Source organism: Mandrillus leucophaeus, unplaced genomic scaffold (assembly GCF_000951045.1).
Source record: "Mandrillus leucophaeus isolate KB7577 unplaced genomic scaffold, Mleu.le_1.0 Scaffold273, whole genome shotgun sequence".
Taxonomy (NCBI): Eukaryota; Metazoa; Chordata; class Mammalia; order Primates; family Cercopithecidae; genus Mandrillus; species Mandrillus leucophaeus.
This window is the reverse complement of record NW_012102843.1, coordinates 2,231,742-2,254,906: the sequence shown is the minus strand read 5'-3', so window position 1 is coordinate 2,254,906 and position 23,165 is coordinate 2,231,742. Positions and strand designations below refer to the sequence as shown.

Genomic DNA, 23,165 nt, shown 5'->3' with positions numbered 1-23,165 from the left:
ATTTTGGGATATTTGCATATATATATAATAGGGTATCATGGGGATGGGACGTAAGTCTAAAATAAAGTTCATGTATGTTTCCTATGTACCTTAAATGCATAGCCCTAAGGTAACTGTATATAATATTTTTAATATTTTTGTGCATGAAACAAAGTTCATGTATATTGAACTACCAGAAAGCAAAGATGTCATTATCTCAGCCATCCATAAGGAATTACAGCACATTTACATTTATGTATACCTGCTACATTGGCACATGATTGCACAGTTATTCTGTCCTTGGCATCCTTATTTCCTGACAGGCTGTCTCATCAGTTGTAGTAAGTGTCTTCCTGCATCAACCCATGAGGTTTAATTCTACTAATTTTTCAATACTATTGTAAGAGTTAGCTGTCACTTCCATCAAATAAACTTCCTCCATCTTGCAAGCCCCTCCAATGTGTACTTGTACTGCCGTCCGTCTCAGGATGACTACACTGTATCATACTCATTAACTTGTCTTTTTTTTTTCCATTCCACTGTGTTCTACTAAGTGTAAGAGACGTACTAAAGTACTAAGTGTAATGTAAATTACTCAGTGTAATGGAAGTATTAAAGCGCTAAGTATTAAAAACAGAACAGGCCAGGCACGGTGGCTCACACCTGTAATCCCAGCACTTTGGGTGGCTGAAGTGGGTGGATCATGAAGTCCAGGAGTTCGAGACCAGCCTGACCAACAAGGTGAAACCCTGTCTTTACCAAAAATACAAAATTAGCTGGGTGTGGTGGTACACGCCTATAATTCCAGCTACTCGGGAGGCTGAGGCAGGAGAATCGCTTGAACCAGGGAGGAGGAGGCTGCAGTGAGCCAAGATCGCACCATTGCACTCTAGACTAGGCAACAAGAGTGAAACTCCATCTTAAAAAACAAACAAACAAAAACAACAACAACAAAAAAACAAAACTACGTGTTATCATCAAACATAAAGCAATAGCAAGATGCTTGGATGTTAGCATTTTAAATGATTTGAAGATGGAGCAGTTCTATACATGTCAAACAAAGTAGATTTCATAGCATATAGTATTATGAATGATAAAGGGTCACCTGATAAAGGAGCCATAACATCAAGAGGATACATTCTGTAGATTATATAAGTTGGAAAGAAAAATTTTAAGAGGACATAACAATCCAAAAGTTTATATACCTAATAACAGAGCTTCAAAATATGTAAGAACTTGACAGAACTGCCAAATAGATAAATTCCAACTGTAATCACAGATTTTAAATACCTCACTCTCTATAATTGGTAGCACAAACAGAAAAGCAATAGCTACGTAGAAGACTCGAACACACTATCAACCAACTTGACTTAATTGACATTAACAGAAATTACAGACAACAGCAGCAAAACATACGTTCTTCTCATGTGTACGTGGAACATCAACCAAGACAGATGACATTCTGGGTCATAACACAAGTCTCAATAAATTTAAAAAGATTCTAGTAACTTAAAGTATGTTCTCTGAACACAATGGAATAAAAATCAGTAACAGAAATATCTTTGGAAAACTGCCACATACTTGGTATTGTGCACTCCTAAATGACCCATGAATCAACAACAACAACAAAAAAGAAAATGAGAAATGACTTTAAACAGCAGTAAAACAAAAATACCACATATCAGAATTTGCTGCTGCTGCTAAAAGCAGAATTTAGAGGGAAAATTACAGCATTAAACATCTGTATTAAAAGACAAGAAAGGTCTCAAATCAATGATGCCAACTGCAACCTTAAGAAACTAGAAAAAGAAGAAAAAATAAAACCCAATGTAAATAGAAGAAAATTTCTTTAACACCATTACTGATAGAATCAGATAAAAAGATTACTACCAAGGCATTTCTTAGAGCACACTGACTTCCTTGTTTCTACTAGCAATTTATTTTTTTCTTCCACAATATTCTCCATATTAATCCTTGTATACTTCTTGACTTTTCCAGGTTTGTCTATTTATGTAAACTGCATTGCCTTACAAATTATTATTTTAAATTTATTTTAACTTTATATCTTCATCTAAACCATAATTCATTACATTCTAAAAAATATCAGAACTGGTCACTAGTCATTTTCATGAAATAGTGTCCTACTACATGCTAGATATTAATCCTAATACAAATATTTCTGCAACACAGAAATGTTTATTTTCACTTGACAGATTAAAAACTGAGGCTAGGCCAGGCACAGTGGCTCACGCCTATAATCCTAGCATTTTGGGAAGTGGAGGCGGGTGGATTACCCGAGGTCGGGAGTTCGAAACCAACCTGACCAACTTGGGGAAACCCCGTCTCTACTAAAAATACAAAAATTAGCCAGGCGTGGTGGCACATGCCTGTAATCCCAGCTACTCAGGAGGCTGAGGCAGGAGAATCATTTGAACCCGGGAGGCAGAGGTTGCCGTGGGCCGAGATCATGCTAGCCTGGGCAACAAGAGCGAAACTCCATCTCAAAAAAAAAAATAAACAAAAATAAACAAAAATAAAAACTAAAAACTGAGGCTAACAGAAACTAAGTAACCGCTATTAAAGGACAGAACCAGGAATTGAAACCAGTTGGTCTGACTACAAAACTGCAGAGTGTCTGGCATATAAGTGAGGCTTTCTCCCTTAAGAAATCAATGCTTGAAACACAGAAAGGGTATATTGTGAATACAGTCTATGAAGCAGAATAAAGAGCTACAAGAAAACTTATTTCATCTAGAATAAACATACCAAATCAAGTTAAGGTGCTTATCAGTGGGAACGCAGATATCTAGTAGTTATTTATCTTACCCAAAATATATTAACAGCAGCACATTTATACATACATAACTGTGCCTTCATATGATATAGCCCATTGTGTTTTTGGAAAGTTCATAAATGATCAGAGAACACATTCAAAACAAATAAGTCAAATGTTTTATACATGGAAGATGGTATTTCTACCCTTAAATCTAGTTTTCACGGATGTTGCCAAACCTCCTTGATTTATTTATAGTGTTTGAACTGAAAATGATAGTCTTGCCAATTAAGTCTGACTGATTCCTCAATACAACTGAAATATGGTCCCCACTGATCCAGGAACAATTAATTCCCTCCTCCTACAGCCTCAAATGATTTGCATTTTTATTCATTGCCTTTTCTTTGGGCTTTGATACAAAATATTTTAATTTATCGGTCATATATACCTCTTCTATGACCTCCAGCCTACTGTATTCTTGTTATTTGACAGTAACAATCAACATTTTTTAACAGACTGGTAAAAGATAGTGGAGAATGTACTAAGCGTAAGATGGAAAAAGTGAACAAAACTGCTGGATGAAAGGAGATAAAGAAAGAAAAGAGGAGCATGAAAATATGCCTCTTCATCATTCAGACGGAATCCTTTAAAAAGCTGATTATATTATACAAAATCAATTTGGCACACCATAAACGCAAACTAAATGACAGTGAGTTAGCCATTTCACACTCATTAGGATGGCTAGAATCAAATAGTCAGATAATAACAAGTATTGTGAAGGATGTGGTAAAATCAGAACCCTCATACACTGCTGATGGGAATGTAAGATAGTGTAGCTGCTTTGGAAAAGTCTGGTAGTTCGTCAAAAATTCAACATAGATTAATTAATAAAATATTAAACATACAGCTTACGACAGAGGTGCCCAATCTTTTGGTTTCTGTGGGCCGCACTGGAAGAAGAACCATCTTGGGCCCCACATAAAATACACTAACACTACCAATACCTGATGAGCTAGAAAAAAAAAAATCGCAAAAAGCTCATAATATTTTAAGAAAGTTTACAAATTTATGTTGGACTGCATTCAAAGTCGTCCTGGGCCACATGTGGCCCACAGGCCATGGATTGGACAAGGTTGAGTTACCACATGACAAAGAAACTCCACTGCTAGATATATACACCCAAGGAAAACGAAAATACATGCCCACACAAAAAACTGTACATGAATCTTCACAGCAGCATTATTCATAATACCCAAAAGGTGGAAACACTCTAAATGTCCATCAAGTGATGAATGGATAAACAAAATGTGGTACGCACAATGCAGTATTATTTGGCCATAAAAAGAAAGAAGTACTGATACTTGTTACAACACGGATGATCTATAAAAATATTATGCTAAGTGAAAAAAGTCAGTCATTTAAAAAAACACTATTCTATGATTCCATTCATATGAAACGTTGAGAACAGAAAAATCTATAGACAAAATAGATTAGTGGCTGCTTAGGGCTTAAGGAGGAAGAGTTGAAAGGATTCGCTAACTTTAATCTGCATTCTTTCACTGTAATCAACTTTAACCATGAGAGTAACAGCTTTTAGTCAATTCTGTGATTCCTTCCAGTAAAATATTGAACCCAAGAGTGGCCTTAGGGGCCTCTGAACTTGCAGTTGGTGTCAGGAGTAAAGGTGGTCTTGAGGACTCCCCAACATCATGTTTGGCTGGATGGTCAGGGACTTAGAACACAAATAGAGAACTGATGACAACGAGGTCTGGGGAAGAGGTATGCAAACCGATACAGAGTGCAAGGATACTTATATCCCACATGACAATACTTATGCCATTAGCTACTTCTACCATTGTCTCAAAGCTTGTGAACAAAACAGCCATGCACAGATAAAAGTTACACATGAGCTTACCACATGAGCTTCAACTCACCAAAGTCAACTGGGCTACATCAGCAATACCCAGTCTGCCAACAGAGACCAACACTGAGCCCCTGATATGATAACTGTCCCTCTGGCAGCAAGGTGAATACAACAGACCGCTTCCATCCTAGAAGAGGCAGTGCTTTCTTCTTACTGGAATAGATACTTTGGATATGGATTTGCCTTCCTGGCTTGTCATGCTTCTGCCAAAACCCCCATCATTCTTAAGTACTTGGCTGGACAAAACAGTGAACTGTCCTTTTGAAGGTGTATTTACAAGAACCAGCCAGGTGACCATCCCTTGTAGGGCTGGGTTATGTCTTCCAGGATACAGTATATGCTCTAAGTAGCATCCAAACAATGATGATCCACAACTAGGATCCACATGTCGGGAAATCTTAGGGAAAAAATAGGAGTGACTATTACCCTTTGGGATAAGCTAGCAAAATTTTTGCTTCCCATTCCTGTGACTTTAGACTCTACTGGTCTAGAGGTTTTAGTTTCAAACAGAGAAATACAGGGCCAGGCACAGTGGTTCACGCCTGTAATCCCAGCACTTTGGGAGGCCAAGGTAGGAGGTGGGAAGATTCCTTGAACCCAGGAGTTCAAGACCAGCCTGGGCAACATGGCAGAACCTCACCTACATTTTAAAAAGAAAAAAAAAAAAGGAGAAATGCTTCCACCAAGGGACACAACAACGACTCACTGAACTTGAAGTTGAGACTGCTACTTGGCTACTTTGACTCCTCACTCCATTGAATGAAAAGGCATCGTATTGGCTGAAGCGACTGATCCTTTCAACGGCAAATTGGATTGGACTACACAACGGAGGTAAGAGGAAATATGTCTGGAACGTAGGAGATCCTCAAGGGTGCCTCTTAGTATTCTCCTGTTGCATACAGAGATTGTGTATAGTGATGAAGTCAGGGCATTTAAAGTATCCATCACTCAAATAATGTACATTGTACCCATTAAGCAATTTCTCATCATGTCCTCCTCCCACCCCCTTATTCTTCTGAGTCTCTATTTCCTATTATTCCATACTCTACGTCCATGTGTATACATTATTTAGCTCCCACTTACAAGTGAGAACATGTGATATTTGTCTTTCTGTGCCTGACTTGTTTCACTTAAGATAATGGCTTCCAGATTCATTTATGTTGCAGCAAAAACAAAAAAACAAACAAACAAAAAAAAACACACAAAAAACATGATTTCATTCTCTCTTATGGCTGAATAGTATTCCATTGTGTATATATACCACACTTTCTTTATCCAATCGTCCACTGATAGACACAGGTTGATTCCATTCTCTTTGCTCTTGTGAACGCTGCTGCAATAGACATACAAGTGTGGGTTTTGTTTTTTTTTTTTTTTTTTTCCGAGACAGAGTCTCGCTCTGTTGCCCAGGCTGGAGTGCAGTGGCCGGATCTCAGCTCACTGCAAGCTCTGCCTCCCGGGTTTACGCCATTCTCCTGCCTCAGCCTCCTGAGTAGCTGGGACTACAGGCGCCCGCCACCACGCCCGGCTAGGTTTTTTTTTTTTTTTTTTTTTGGATTTTTTAGTAGAGATGGGGTTTCACCATGTTAGCCAGAATGGTCTCGATCTCCTGACCTCGGGATCCGCCCTTCTCGGCCTCCCAAAGTGCTGGGATTACAGGCTTGAGCCACCGCGCCCGGCCTAGTGTGGGTATTTTTTTTATAATGACTTATTTCCCTTTGAGTAGGTGCCTAGTAATGGGATTGCTGAGACAAATGATAGTTCTACTTTTAGTTCTTTGAGAAATCTCCATACCATCTTCCATAGAGGTTGTACCAATTTACATTCCCCTCAACAGGGCAGAAGAGTTCCCTTATCTCCACATCCTCACAAGCATCTGTTATTTTTTTATTTTATTTTTAATAGTAGCCATTCTGGCTGGGGTAAGAAAATATATCATTGTGGTTTTAATGTCCATTTTTCAGATGATTAGTGATGTTTAACATTTTTTCATTTACCTGTTGACCATTTGCACATCCTCTTTTGAAAGATATCTATTCATATCCTTTGCCCACTTTTTAATGGGATTATTTGTTGTTGCTGCTGAATTGAGTCCTTTGTATATTCTTGCATATTAGACCCTTGACAAATGCATATTTTGCAAATTCTCACACTGTACAGATTGTCTGTTTACTATGTTTATTATATCTTTTGCTGCACAGAAGCTTTTTAGTTTAATTTACTGCCATCTGTCTTTGTTTTTATTGCTCAGGCTTTTGAGGTCTTAGTAATGAACTCTTTGTCTAGATCAATGTCCAGAAGAGTTTTCCCTAGGTTTTCTTCTAGGGATTTTATAGTTTCAGGTCTTACATTTAAGTCTTTAATCCATCTTAAGTTGATTTTTGTGTATGTTGAGAGATATGGGTCTAGTTTCATACTTATTCTGCATAGGGCAAACCAATTTTCCCAGCACCAGTTACTGAAAAGGGTACCCTTTCCCCAGTGTATGTTCTTGTCAACTTTGTCAAAGATCAGTTGACTGTAAATATGTGGCTTTATTTCTGTATTTCCTGTTCTGTTCCATTGATCTGTATGTCTATTTTTTTATGTCAGTACCATGCTGTTTTGGCTACCATAGCCTTTTTAGTATAATTTGAAGTCACGTAATCAGATGCCTGCAGCTTTGCAGCTTTGGGTTTTTTGTTTGTTTTTGCTTAGGATTTCTTTGGCTATTAAGGCTCCTTTTTGGTTCCATATGAATTTTAAGACTGTTTGTTCTAATTCTGTAAAAAACTCTGTTGGTATGTTGATAGAGATTACAATCAACCTGTAGATTACTCTGCCCAGTACGGTAATTTTAGTGATATTAAGTCTTCTGATCCATGAGCATGGGATGTTTTTCCATTTATTTGTGTCATCAACAATTTCTTTCACAGGTGCTTTATAGTTTTCCTTGTAGAGCTCTTTCACCTCCTTGGTTAAATATATTCCTAGGTATTATTTTTTATAGCTATTGTAAATGAGATTGCCTTCTTGACTTCATTCTCAGCTACACTGTTATCAATGTATAGAAATACTACTGATTTTTGTCCATTGATTTTGTATCCTGAAAATTTAGTGAATTTTTTTAAACAAATGAAAATGCAAATACAGCATACCTAAACCTGTGAGATACAGCAAAAGCAATGCTAAGAGAGAATTTTATAGCATTAAATGCCTACGTCAACAAAGTAGAAAAATAACAAATGAATAATAACCTATACCTCAATAAACTAGAAAAGCAAGAAGAAACCAACCTGAAATTAGCAGAAGAAAAGAGAGATCAGGGCAGAATAAATTGAGATACCTCCCCCAAAAATACTAAAGATCAATAAAATAAAAAGTTGACTCTGAAAAGATAAACAAGATTGATAAACTGCTAGCTAAATTACCCAAGAGATAAGATCCAAACAAACAAAATCAGAAATGTAAAAGCAGACATTACAACTGATATCACAGAAATACAAAAGAGCATCAGAGACTACGATGATCAACTATATGCTCACAAACTAGAAAACCTAGAGGAAATGGATAAATTCCTAGAAACATAAAACCTTCCAAGATTGAACCACTGACCTTTCTTCCCTTTTTAACTCTTCTAAATCAGAATTTAAGTATTTAAGCATGCTAAAGATTCTTCTATTTTGAAAATTTGTCTGGCATACACATCTACTTCCCATCACAGTAACTACTAAACTTCATGAATAAATCACATACAGAAGAGAAGAAAGATATAAAGATATAATGATTTTATTAAACAGTAACTGACAACTGATAATGTTGAGGTGTCAAATTATGACTGATATTCAGGATACAACCTTGGTTAATGTAAACTGGCAGAATGTGTTTTTCTAATTAGCAAAATTTTCCAAATAGCTAAAAGTTTACCATTTAAGTATAAAAACATTTCTTTTGTAGTCATTTTGAAAGGAAATATTCCCAGTGTTACAAGCTTTCCTGCCTTTTAAAATACAATTAATGAAACTTTAATCTTTTCCTGATAATACACAATAATTACTGTGATAATAATGTGTTTTAATTTAGGAATGGTGCTTCAGAATGTCAGGTGCATTCAAAATCAGAAATATAAAAGAAGACATTACAACTGATATCACAGAAATACAAAAGAGCATCAGTGACTATGAAGATGAACTATATGCTCACAAACTGGAAAACCTAGGGAAAATGGATACATTCCTGGAAACATAACCTCCCGAGATTGAACCATTGGGCTTTCTTCCCTTTCCAGCAACTCCTCCAAATCAGAATTTAGCTTGGCCAGAATGTAACGCCAGTTACTTCTACGCTAACTATATCAGCAAGAGTTACATGGTTTTTAGTTACCCATTTTTTTTCTTCATTATTGGTGCTCTCTATAAAGTCTGTTGTCAGTTCTTACTGCCATAAGCTCCTTGTGGTAGTCTGTTTCTTCACTTATAATTTGATGCTTTTATCATGTTTCTTTTCTAAAACTGGATAACCAAGTACATTAGAATTATGTATAATATAAAAGTAGAGCTTCAGAGGCACCCTCTCTAGGTAATCAATAAATAATTGTTACATTTGGAACAAAAATAGAAAAGCTAGTCTACAATCCATAAACATTTGACTAGTATCGAGAAGAAACACAAAATGTCACACTTTTAAAACCATAATGACAAACCACAAAAAGAGACACATATGCTTGTCTTATTCTCTGGCTCACAGTGACATCCTAGCTAGAAGCAACTTTTTGAATACTGTCCCTTTTACTACTAATTCTCATTTGCATATTGCATTATTATGTCAAAACATTCACAATAACTTATTACTAGAAGAAAGTAAGGACACTGATTACATACATTTTCAAAATTAAGATTTAAAACCCAACCAAAGGAAATGATTCCAACAAGAAATTATTTTTCAGAGTGGAACTAGAGCCAACTGCTGACTTGATAAAGACACAGAAGAGCAAATAATGATGTATTAAGACAGCATAATTAAAACTGTGGTGTTAGTCTTCACCTTATGTATTTACACTACATGAAATATAATATTACCTAGCTCTTCTACAAATAATTAAAACTAACTTTCAAGTGTTAGCTTTTTTTTTAGAGACAGGATCTCACTCTGTAGCCCAGGCTGGAGTGCAGTGATGCAACTGTAAAACTAGCTTTTGGATATGGTTAGAAATACATCCACATGTTTCAATTATTGACATAACTATCAAATAAGCAGCCAACAAAGTCAACAGTCCTTTGATACTCAGCCTACTAATAATTAAATAACCATTAAGTTTAAGTTCTGGGAAAAATCGCAAGTAAAATACATCCTACTACAGGAACTCTCAGGTGACTGTATTTCTAAAAGTTGTTCTTCCATTAAGTCATGTACCACTGCAATGCTAAAAAGTCAGCAGCTAAACAGATATGCTCAATAAATCATGCTAACTAACCAAGCCTGTTTAAAAAAGAGGGGAGGGGAGTAAGACAAGATACACCAATGGAATTCCATTAAATCGTATTAAAATCTTGTGAGTTATCATGACATCAGAACCAAATTCTTTCACTTCCAGATTATCTGAGTCCCTTAAGTTGACTTCTTGTCTTCCTTGTTCCTCACAAAACATTTGAGAATTAAAACCAACATATTAGAGAGAGAAGTTTATGGCACAAGAATGAGTCATTCTTTCATAAGTGATTGTCTTCAAGGGGAAAAAAAAAAAAAAACCCATCAGCACGGCCTGGGAAAAGAGAAGAAATCACTGAGGTTGAGTCACGGAATTGAGAAAACCTGATCTTAAACACTGAAAATGGAAGTGGATATTTCAGATGCCATAAATAGCATGAGATCTGACCTGTTAGCGACCAAAATCTAGGACAGTTTTTAATTCTACACTCTCTTATCATCTAAGTAAATAAAAATAAACTTTAATGTTGGCTTTGACAAACAGGTAGCAATGTTTTTCATTAGAATATTTGTATGTCCAAAAGAATCGGGAGCATTATAAGTAAGTCCCGTCATCTTTGTTTTGTAATATAGATAATTTAACATTAAACTACTGCGAGACACAAGTACTTATTTTTTTTCATTTTAGTCTGTACAATACCTCTAATAAAACTATTTAACAAAAATTATTCTTTTTTGAGAAAATTGCTATTTCATGATTTTAAGATTTCTAGTTTCTCATTTTTTTTTCTTTTTTTTTTTTTTTTTGAGATGGGAGTCTTGCTCTGTCGCCCACGGTGGGGTGCAGTGTCGCAATCCTGGCTCACTGCAAGCTCCGCCTCCCGGGTTCACACCATTCTCCTGCCTCAGCCTCCCGAGTAGCTGGGACTACAGGCGCCCGCCACCATGCCCAGTTACTTTTATGGATTTTTAGTAGAGACAGGGTTTCACCAAGTTAGCCAGGATGGTCTTGATCTCCTAAGCTCATGATCCACCCGCTTCGGCCTCCCAAAGTGCTGGGATTACAGGCGTGAGCCCCCATGCCCGGCCTCTAGTTTCTAACTTTAGAGTTAATGGGTCATGCATACTATGCCAAGATGTATAAAAATCCTAATTCCTACCTGAATTCCTTGATAGAAAAGAGACAATGATAGGAATTAGAAGCAGGACTCAAGACTATTCTCCCATATGACATTGACTTATGTTTAATTTTATGTATTCAATGTTTAAAGTAAGGCATGAATTACAGACTGATTTTTTTAAAAGGTGCTATTAAAACCTTGCCAATTTTATTCAGGCAAGCTAATAATATGCTCATGCCATTTGTTAAGCATCTGAGGTTCTAGTTGTACACTAAAATATACTGAAAGAATAACATTATTTTTGAAATTTAAAAACGTTTATATTCAATTCTTGATTCTGTGCACTACAAATTAATCACATGTTCCAGGAAACCTGCCCCAGGATCTGACTGTCCCTGTGACCGCAGTTCTAGATGATAAAACCCGAAGATGACAATTTCTTCACAGCTCATTGTTGCCACCATTTTGAAATCCTTAAAAAGTGATCTCTACCCGAAAAAAGTGGAGAAAGTCAACAAAAAAGGACAACAAAAGTAAGAGATGAAAGACAGTCCCCCCACCTCCATGTCCAAGACAACATTTTATTCATCATCCTTTTTTTGTGCTTATTTGTGAATATTATTGCTGCAAAATCAAAACCACGGACATCAATGGGAACAACAGAATGTATCTAAATTTTCTAAGCAATTTTGTATAATAGTGAAAAGGGGGTTTCTGGAATTCCATGCACTTGACTTCAAGTCTCAAATATGAGATTCCAGAAAACAAATATTTATTGAATGCTATTATGTGTTAATCACTATACTAGATAGGATATATTGGTGAGCCAATCATATGAAACTTACAGAATAGTGGGAAAGACACCAACTAAAGCATTACTCAAAGAACTGTCAAGTTATAGCTGTGACGGCAATTTGAGATGCTAACAGAGGAAGTAAACGAGTCAGAGGAAAAGGCTTCCCTGAAAAAATTATGATGAAGATGAGATTTGTATGAATCTTCTGTTTAATCAACTAGATAAAAGGTGGCAAAAAAAATAGTGGAAACAGCATATGCAGTTTGTGGCAGGAGAAAGCAAATTAATTTGAAAAACTGAATGAAAGTCAACATGGATGGACCAGCAGAAGCAAAACAAAAGGGTGTGATTCAAGATGAGGCTACAGAGATAATGACCAGGCCATTCGAGGTCTTGTTAGGCCACATTTTAAAATGTGCTTTTTAGCCTAACGGCAACAAAATACTGTTCAAACTGTTTTAACCTAGGGACTAAAGGATGAGACATACATTTTGAACAAAAAATTATTCTGGTTTCAGGGAGATAAGAGTTAAGAAAGAAGTGGAAGAGGATAAGAAGGAATGCTAGAAAACTAGTTAGAAGGCTATTTCATAGACCAGATAAGAAACAAAGATAGCATGGATACAAAGAGAAGTAGATTGGGCGTAGGAAGACAAGACTGGTGACAGATTGGATGTGAAGAACAAAGGAGAGATCTTTCTCCCTCATCTGATAACTACTAGCTTTCTAATCTAGGTTAGATAGTGTACTACGCAATGATGTAGGAAATACTGAAAACAAGCCAGATTCGTTAAAGAGATACGTGATCATGGGCAAGTTACTGTATATCTCTGAGCATCAGTTTTTATTAAATATGGATAATTATACCACTGCTGAGAGACAATTATAAGTATTATGGTATGTAAAGGGTCTGGCACCTAGCAAGTCCTCAAAAATTTGTAGTTATTACTATTTTCTCCAGATTCTCCCAAGATTGTGTTTTCAAATGAAGCAATTTTGCTTCCTGGCCCTTATTTGGCACATCTGGCAAAATATCTGGAGACATTTTTGGCTGTCACAACTTAGGGTGAGAGGGGTTGCCACTGGTATTTACCGGCCAGAGGCCAGGGATGCTACTAAACCTTCTGTGGTTCACAGACAGTCATTCCACAACAAAGACTTAGCCAGCCCAAAATATCAATAGTGCTAAGGCTGTGAAGCCATGTTCCAGAAGGATTCTGATTCTGATAATTGCACATGAAAAGTTCTTTTGTATCCACTAAATGATACCAACCATCCACATGAGTTAGGGAGTTAAACTGATTTATTACTGATAATCTGTTCAGTTTCCAAATTCAAGCCTGGTTATAGAAGAAGTTACCAGAAGTGAATTCATAACCTAAATTCTAAACATACAAAAATACTAATGTCTTCTAATCATGAAAGCTAATTTGTTTTCCCATTTTGATGTCTGCATAAAGAAAAACCTGAAATACTACAAATTAATTGTCATTTTATTAAGAACCAGATATTCAGATCCTTGAAAAAAACTCTATGAAAACTAGAAGCTTTTTTAGTGTCATTCTGTAGAAAAAAAATGGTTTGCAATGAATCTATTTAATTAGTGCTGCATTATTACACAAGGATTACCAACAATGAAAAACAGACTGCAGTCTAATTCTTACAAAACCATTTCAAATTTTATGACAATGTTTATTAAGTCAAAATTTTAATCATAACTGTGAAACTATCCTTCAAGCTCCAAGACCTTAAATCCATTGGAAATAGTTGAATTCGTTGATTAAATATAAACTTCATATCATTTTGAACTCTATGGATAGTGAAGCTATTAAACCAGCATGCTCAACTATCAACAATTTAAACTTTAATTAAAATCTGTGAGAATTGTCCAACAGAACTCATAAAATCTCACCAGGGTCAAGAACTGGGACCTGATCACAACTGATACCACTTCTCACCAAGGATAGCTTTTACAAAAAACAAAACAAAATAAAAATAAGTGTGGGCAAAAATGTGGAGACACTGTTGGAACCTACGTGCATTGCTAGTGGGAGTGTAAAATTGTTCAAACTGTGGGAAATAGTTTGGTGGTTCCTCGAAAAGTTAAACATACGGTTACCATACGGTCTAGCAATTCCATGTCTAGATATTAATATATACCCAAACAAATTGAAAGCAGACATTTATACACCAATGTTCATAAGAGCATTATTCACATAGCCAAAAGATGGAAGCAACCCAAGTGTCCATGAACGGAGTCTTTAAATGTGTTATATACATATAATAGAGTTATTCAGCCTTAAAAAGCAACGAAATTCTGAAACATGCTAAATACTTAGAAAACTTGAAAACATTATGTTAACTGAAATAAATCAGATACAAAAGGACACGTATTATATGATTCTACTTATCATTAATTACCTAGAACAGGCAAATTCAGAGACAGAGGTGACCAGGAGGTTGGGGTAGATGGAAGTGAGCAAGACAGTGGGAAGGAGAACTACTGTTTAATGCGTACAGAGCTTCTGTTTGAGATAATGAAAAAATGTTCTGGAAATGGATAGTGGTGATGGTTGCAAAATATTGTCAATTTATTAATACTTAATACTTAATGCCACTGAATTGTATATTGTAAATGGTTAAAATGTTAAATTTTATGTTATGTATATTTTATCATAAAAACACCCAACTAGGACCTGAACTAAAAAACATTAAATAAATTCTTCTCGTGATCCCTCCTTCTTCCCACTCCCCTCACCCACAGGTGAGGTTCAGAAAAACAAATATTATTTTGTTCAGCAGCTTGAACTGGATTCAAGCTTACATCTTTTGGAAAATGAATCAACGAAGTCAATATTTATCTTATTCGGTTCTATAAAAGGCAAAATATCACATTTATTATTTTATGACATCCAAATTTCAAATTTCCTTTAGGGGATATCACAGGAACATACACATGATTTCACACTCTTGAACTGGTCTCCTCCAAAGATAATTTCACTGTGTATCTATTAAAGTCTGTGACAATGAAAATGACTACTATGAGAATTAAAATGACCAAGGGGTTGCTGCAATAAGATGGCAATTTCAATATTCCTTACCTTATTCTAATCATACATTTAAGAATGGTATATCACTTAATCTCTCAAAATTTGATATTATTACAGTTTACTGGGAATAAAAAAGTAGGGGATTTCAACTGTATATTATTAGAGAAACATGTAATATGTATCTTAAAGATTACTTCCAGGGGAAAATACATTAAGCCTTAAGTGTTACAAACACAGAGAAAATAAATCAGTAAAAATACAAACACTTTATTAGACAATAAAATCATCTTTTTTTATAAATTAAGGTAAAATCCTAATTATTAGAGTCTTTTTTCTCTCCCTTATCATTCCTCTCTTGTACCTTTCATTTTTCCTCCCCTCCAGCCCATGATTAATGCTCTATTAGTACAAAAAGGATAAAATTACTGCCCACAGTGCTAACAAAATTAATGAGGAAAGATGTATATAGATCTCTTGAAGATGTGCCTGAGTTTACGTTGCCAAGGTAACACTGACGTCTTAAATTTTAAATGGAAGAGTTTATATTTAAAGAATGTTAGAGTCAATAGAATGTATTTTAAGAATGAGCAAAGCATACACAGCTCATTATTCTCAAATACCAATAAACGATACATGGAAATTGGACAAAGACAATTAAATGTAGATAACAGTCAACAAATAGCCATTAATGTGAGTCATTTGAATGACAGTATTGTTTAATGTGGACTGAAAAGTAAAGTTGAAGCTTCTGGTGCTGGCTTTTGCAACTCATTAGCTGTAGAGACTAGGAAAGTTACTCAGCCTTGCATAAGTCATTTCATTCTCTCAAAGTCTCAGTTCCCTCAGCTGTGAAAGTGAAAAGTGAAACAAGATTAGTAAGGTCCCTGTCCAAATCTAAAATTCTTTGGTTCTATGATTTCAAAGGAAGAAATTTCTTTATCAAAAATAAGTTACTATATACCTATTAAGTTCTAGAACATAATAAAGTAACATAACATAGTAAACATACTAGCATATCTATGGTAAGAAAATTAGACCAACATACACTTCTGTGGTGTTATGAAATGCGTTGGTTTTCATTCACAGTTCCTGATTCATAACTCCCATAGCTATTGTTACAGTCTTGTATTATAATGTTGGGTATCTCAAGCCTCGGAGGCAGGCCTCAGGAAACAGAGTCTCTCTCCTGCCCTCCTTGGGGCAGGACTCTCATCTTCTCCTACCTTTTTTATTGTGGGTCTCAAGACCATCCCCAGAGAGGGTCACACCCTACGCAGTGGGGGAAGGAATACTGAAGCCATGAAGCCTTCACAAAAACCCAAGAGGACTGGGTTTAGAGAGTTTCTGGATACCTGAACATGTGGAGGTTCCTGGAGGGTAGCACTCCCAGGGATGACAAGGAAGCTCTGCACCCTCATACCTCGCCCTACACGTCTCTTCACCTATATCCTTTGTGATAACCTTTATAATAAACCAGTAAATGTAATTTAAGTGTTTCCCTGAATTCTGTGAGCTGCTCCAGCAAATTAATCAAACCCAAAGGGTGGCGGGGGGGCGGGTCATGCAAACCCCAACTTGAAGCCGGGTGGTCAGAAGTTCTGGAAGCCCAGGCTTGTGACTGGTACCAGTCTGGGCATCTGGGGGACAGACTTGGGGCCTGAGCCCCCAACCTGTGGAATCAGACACTATCTCCTGGTAGACAGTGTTGGAATTGAATGAGAGGACATCTTGCTGGTGTCCACTGCTCGGTGCGTGGAGAAAAACACCCCACACATTTGGTCACAGAAGTCTTCTGTGCTGATGATTGTGATGTAAGAATAAAGGAAAAACACAGTTTAAAAGAGAATTTTTCTCTACACATCTTTTTCAGGATTTTTTTATTCCCCTCTTTTCATTAATTATGTAGTACATACTCAAAAAACCTGGAAAATATAGAAAGGATAAAAAACCAAGAATCATAATTCCCCTATGAAAAAACACAATTAAGTTCATATTTGTCATGAGATACCTTTCTTGGTTTTGTTATAAGAAAGATATGCTATTAAAGTTTTAATGGTAAAACACACCTGGAAAGAACATAAATATAACCTGAATTTTGGAACTGCAAGAAAAGAATGGGCAGTAAAAATTAAATAAACAAATATAAGGTACTAATAAAAAATAAGGGGCGGGCACGGTGGCTCACGTCTGTAATCCCAGCACTTTGGGAGGTCGAGGCGGGCAGATCACGAGGTCAGGAGATCGAGACCATCCTGGCTAACATGGTGAAACCCCGTCTCTACTAAAAATACAAAAAATTGGCCGGGCGTGGTGGAGGGTGCCTGTAGTCCCAGCTACTCGGGAGGCTGAGGTAGGAGAATGCCATGAACCCGGGAGGCGGAACTTGCAGTGAGCCGAGATCACGCCACTGCACTGCAGCCTGGTGACAGAGCGAGACTCCACCTCAAAAAAAAAAAGTAAAATACACATCAACAGCAAAAACCAATAGGGCAGATCTGAATACTGAGCACGGGTAGTATCAGACTTCTGTTCAACAGGAAACCTTTCCTGTGCCCCTAGTTTAAATCAGGTCACCCAGGTGTTACTTCCAAAAGACTTTCACTTGTCTGTCACAGTTCTTTGTACGTCCAAAATTACTGAACTATTTTTCATAGCTATTTATTTAGTGCTTCCTTTTCCCCACTAGCCTAATAAGCTCCATAAAGTCAAGGATCATTTCTTCTTCATGTGCCAGTATGTCCCCAGTAGAACAAACACCTCATACACTGAATGAGTTCAATTAACATTTGTTGACTAAATAAATAAGCAGAGTCTTGTTTCATAAATTTATATCAACTATTCCTGACTAGCTACTTTTCCCAAGGCCTAAGATTCATTTTCAGGGGAATTACTAAGTAAGAGAAATACAGGTTGAATATCACTTATCCAAAATGCTTGGAACCAGAAGGGTTTCAGATGTTGAATTGCTTTGGATTTTAAAATGTTTACATACACATTCCATCTTGGGGATGGGACCTAAGTCTAAATTTGAAATTCATTTATGATTCATATATACCTAATACATATAGCCTGAAGGTAATTTTATACAATGTTTTAAATAGTACATGCAACCAAGTTTGTATATTCTGAACCATCAAAAAGCAAATGGGTCACTATTTTGGTGCCCCCAAAATTTTGAATTTTAATGCATTTCAGATTTCTAATTTTTGGATGAGCTATGTTCAACCTGTACCCAAATTCAAATACATTTGCATTGAAGATTTTATATCCTAGTCCAGGGACTAAAAATCAACAACTTCCAGTCCACATCAGGCCATCCACATATTTTTTGTTTTTTTGTGTTTTTTTTGAGATGGAGTTTCGCTCTGTTGCCCAGGCTGAAGCGCAGTGGCACAATCTCAGCTCACTGCAAGCTCTGCAGCCCGGGTTCACACCATTCTCCTGCCTCAGCCTCCCAAGCAGCTAGGACTACAGGTGCCTGCCACCACACCTGGCTAATTATTTTGTATTTTTAGTAGAGACGGGGGTTTCACCATGTGAGCAAGGATGGTCTTGATCTCCTGACCTCGTGATCCGCCCACCTTGGCCTCCCAAAGTGCTGGGATCACCACCGCACCCGGCCCATCCACGTGTTTTTGTAAATAAAGTTTTGTTGGAATATACTCAAACCCATTCATTTACATACTGTGTATGGCTGCTCTTGTGCTACAACAGCAGTGCTGGTAATTCCAACAGAAAGCTAAAAATATTTACTATCTGGCCCTTTACAAGAAATGTTTGCCAACCTCTATTTAATGACCTTAAACTAGACTAATGACTTTAAACTAATAACAAAAAGAAATGTAAAAAGTGTGCCAACCTCTGTCTAATGACTTTAAACTAGACAAATGACTTTAAACTAATAATAAAAAGAAACAAAGGATAATGAGCTTTTGTGGTCATTCATGAAAACATCTGACATAACTAAACTATATACCAGCAATATTACTATCAAAAATTCAATAACTTAGCTACTTTAGTTCATAAACTTATAAGAGTGAAAGGATTAAGCACAGTATTCTTAGAAATGGCCAACACTTCAAATACTTTCTTTTTTTATATGCTTTTAGTAACATTTCAAATTTTTAGCAGAGCTGATTTTAATTATTAAACATACAAAACAAATTGCTACTCTGCTGTAATTATTAGGCAGGATGAACTAAAAATCCCAATGCAAAATCAGCATTTCCATAGCAACCTGTACTTCCATTGGCCCCACTGCACATAGGTAGGAACTGGCATTGTTTTGTATATTTAGAAAAAACACCTCCATTAAATAATACAAAGAAAAATTGCTTGGACAAAAATAACACATTTGTCAACATATTAACAACACTGCTACAAATTCGATAATATACAAATTGGTCAATCAAAAAATTCTTTAAAAGTGTGGATTGAATGTGTACTATTAGCTGCACATTCAATAGTTTATCTAATTTGTAGGTTTACTAATGCTACCAGTTCTGGTTGATTCCTGCTGAAATTAACGGGTAATACCTAAATCATATAAAAAACAAAACAAGCATATATTTATAAATAATGTAAAAAATGAACAAAAGGTGAGGAAGAAACATTTGAGTGCCTACTGTCTATCCTAGTAAGACCTCTCATAAATACATTTTAATAGGAATGGTTTCATATAACTATTTAATCCAAAACAAGTCATCTTATAAAATTGGGACATTATTTTGTAAGTCAAAACTTTCTATTTCAGCTAATACAGACCAGAAATAGAAATTTAAGGGCCAGATGTCACTGGTAAGTTCTTATATTCTAGCTTCTATAATGTTCTAGCTTAGTAAACTTCAGTTAAAAAAAAAAAATCAAAGATGCAAAATGTTTAGGGAAGGTAATGAAGATGCAATTATTGCCAAATCAGCTAATATTAAATAAGCAATCCTATACAATACAGTAACCCCCCTTTATCTGTGGTTTCACTTCCTGAGGCTGCAGTTACCTGCAGTCAACTGTGGTTCGAAAATATTAAATGGAAAATTTCAGAAATAAACACTCCATAAGTTTTAGATTATGTGGTATTCTGAGTAGCGTGATGAAATATGCTATTCTACTCCATCCCCCAGAGGACATGAATCAGCCCTTTGTCCTGCACACCTATACTGTGTATGCTACCTGTCTGTCCATTTAGTTATTCAGTAGCTATCTCAGTTATGACTGACTGTTGTAGCATAAAAGAGTTTGTGTTCAAGTAACCCTTATTTTACTTAATAACAGCCTTAAATTCCAAGAGTAGCGATGCTGGCATATTGTTATACTTGTATTTTATGATTATTGTGGTTAATCTCTTACTATGTCTATCAATTATACTTTATAAGTTAAAATTTATCATAGGTATGTATGAATAGGAAAAAAACATAGCATACACATGGTTTGGTACCATCCACAGTTTCGGACATCCACCTAAACTCAAGTGATCGTCCCAACTCAGCTTTCTACAGAGCTGAAACTACAGATACGTACCACCACACCCAGCTGATTTTTTATTTTTTGTAGAGATGGGGGGTCTCACTTTGTTGCCCAGACAGGTCTCGAACTCCTGGCCTCAAGTGATCCTCCCACCTTGGCCTCCCAAAGTGCTGGGATTACAGGTGTGAGCCACCACACCTGGCCCTTGTTCATTTTTCTACTACCAAATTTAAGAAGCCACCTACATCTATATACTAATACTCTGCCTTTCCTCCTTATATAATTGATGGATGGTAATCAGCTCCCTTCTAAGGTCAATTCTTCTCAAATTCACTCTTGAACCCAACATAATCAGGCTTTTTTCCTTATTGGTCAAGAAAAAAACCCATACTTTAATTAAAGTCACCAGAAACCTCTACACTGCCAAATCCAGTGGCCATTTCCCATCTTCAAAGATTTTCCTCACCTCTTAGAAGCAGCTGACAGAGTCATTCATAACCTCCTCTGTGTCTTCTGGAACACCACACCCTTGGTTTTCCTTCTGCCTCATTGGCTGCACTTCTCAGTTTTATTTGCTGAATCCTTTCTGTCCTCTCCAGGACACAGTCTTCAGACTCTCCTCATTAATAATTTCTTCAATCCCACTGCTTTAAATACTATTTAAATGCTAACACAGGGCCAGGCGCAGTGGCTCATGCCTGTAATCCCAGCACTTTGGGAGGCTGAGGCTGACAGATCACGAGGTCAAGAGATGGAGGCCAGCCTGTCCAATGTGGTGAAACCCCATCTCTACTAAAAATACAAAAATTATCTGGGCATGGTGATGCGCACCTGTAGTCCCAGCTACTTGGGAGGCTGAGGCAGGAGAATCGCTTGAATCCGGAAGGCGGAGGTTGCACTGAGCCAGGATTCAGCCACTGCACTCCAGCCTGGTGACAGAGGGAGACTCTGTCTCCAAAAAAAAAAAAAAAAAAAAAGCCAACACATCCAAATCTATATGGGAGAACCAGCATCTACCCAGAACTCCAGGGGCAGTCACCCCACACTACCATGTGACTGGGCATTTCATACTTCACACATCCATAACAGTATCCTTGATTTCCCACCCCCTCAAAATGTGTCCCTCCTGCAATTTTTCCCATTTCAATATATGGCACCAGGAATGCCCCAAATCCAGACACTTTTCACCAGTTTTACCACTGTAATCCATCCATGGCTCTATCTGAACTAATATAACACTCTCCTCCTAAGTGATCTCCTGCTTCCACTAATGCCTCTCTACGCTGCCTTCTCAAAAGAGCAGCCAGAAAAATTCTGTCAAAAATATAAACCAAATCATGACACAGCCTTGCAAGAAAAAAAAAAAAAAAAAAAAACCTTCAAATGGCTCCCCATCATTAAAACAAACGTGAAAGTTATCCATGGCCTGTAAGACCCTACCTCAGCAGTCCCCAACCTTTTTGGCACCAAGGACCAGTTTCGTGGAAGACAATTTTTCCCCAGACAGGGCAGCAGGGGTGGGGGTGGGGGTGGGGCTGCTTTCAGGACGAAACTGTTACACCTCAGATCAACAGGCATTAGATTCTCATAAGGGGGTGTGTAACCTAGATCCCTCATATGTGTAATTCACAATAGGGTTCATGCTCCTATGAGAATCTTGCCACTGATCTGACAGGAGGTGGAAATTAGACAATAATGCTGGCTGGCCCGCTTCGCACACCTCTTGCTGTGCGGCCCAGTTCCTAACAGGCCACAGACCAGTACCCATCTGTGGTCCAGGGATATGGACTCCCTGCCTTACGTAATCTGACTTCTGTCTCCTATCTCATTTCTACTTCTCTTTCTCTTCCTCCCTCTACTACCAGTCACACTTGTCTTTTTGCAGTCTCTTGATGTTCTTCAAGCTTGTCTCTGCTTTGGATCCTTTGCTGTTTCTTCTACTTGAAATAATCTTCCCTCAGATATTCACAAGGACCCCTCGCTCACTTTTTTCAGTCTGAGGAAACATCACCTATACAGAAAGACTTTCCCTCAACACTCTGTTGAAAATATCATCCCAGTTCCTTCTACTTTGCTTCATTTTCTACAAAACTATTTTCAATTTTATAATATATTGCTATATAGTTTACATATTTGTTCACTTTCTCATCCACTAGAAATATAAGCACCTGAGGGCACAAATATTGACTTAATTGCTTCTATGTATCCCTCAACTAAAATGGCATCTGACACTAATTAAGTTCAATAATAACTGCTGAATTGATAAATGGCTATACAATTTTTTTTTTTTTTTTTGAGACAGAGTCTTGCTCTGTCGTCCAGGCTGGAGTGCAGTGGTGCGATCTCAGGTAAACACAAGCTCCACCTCCTGAGTTCAAGCGATTCTCCTGCCTCAGCCTCCCGAACAGCTGGGACTACAGGTGTGTGCCACCATGCCTGGCTAATTTTGTATTTTTAGTAGAGACAGGGTTTCACTATGTTGGCCAGGCTGGTCTTGAACTCCTGACCTCATGATCCGCCCACCTAGGCCTCCCAAATTGCTGGGATTACAGGGGTGAGCCACTGCGCCCAGTGTTATTACAATTTTTAAGAAGGATTTTTCTTTAACTTGAATGGTTTATGATTCATAAACTTGAATGGTTTATAAGATTAC

General features: G+C 37.0%; 1 protein-coding gene across 1 annotated transcript in view; it reads right to left on the bottom strand.

Annotated features, from left to right (window-relative positions):
* The window catches only part of CWF19L2 (CWF19-like 2, cell cycle control (S. pombe)), a 119,591-nt gene that overhangs the window by 28,956 nt on the left and 67,470 nt on the right, over positions 1–23,165 (bottom strand). The gene's annotated exons all lie outside the window — the stretch shown is intronic.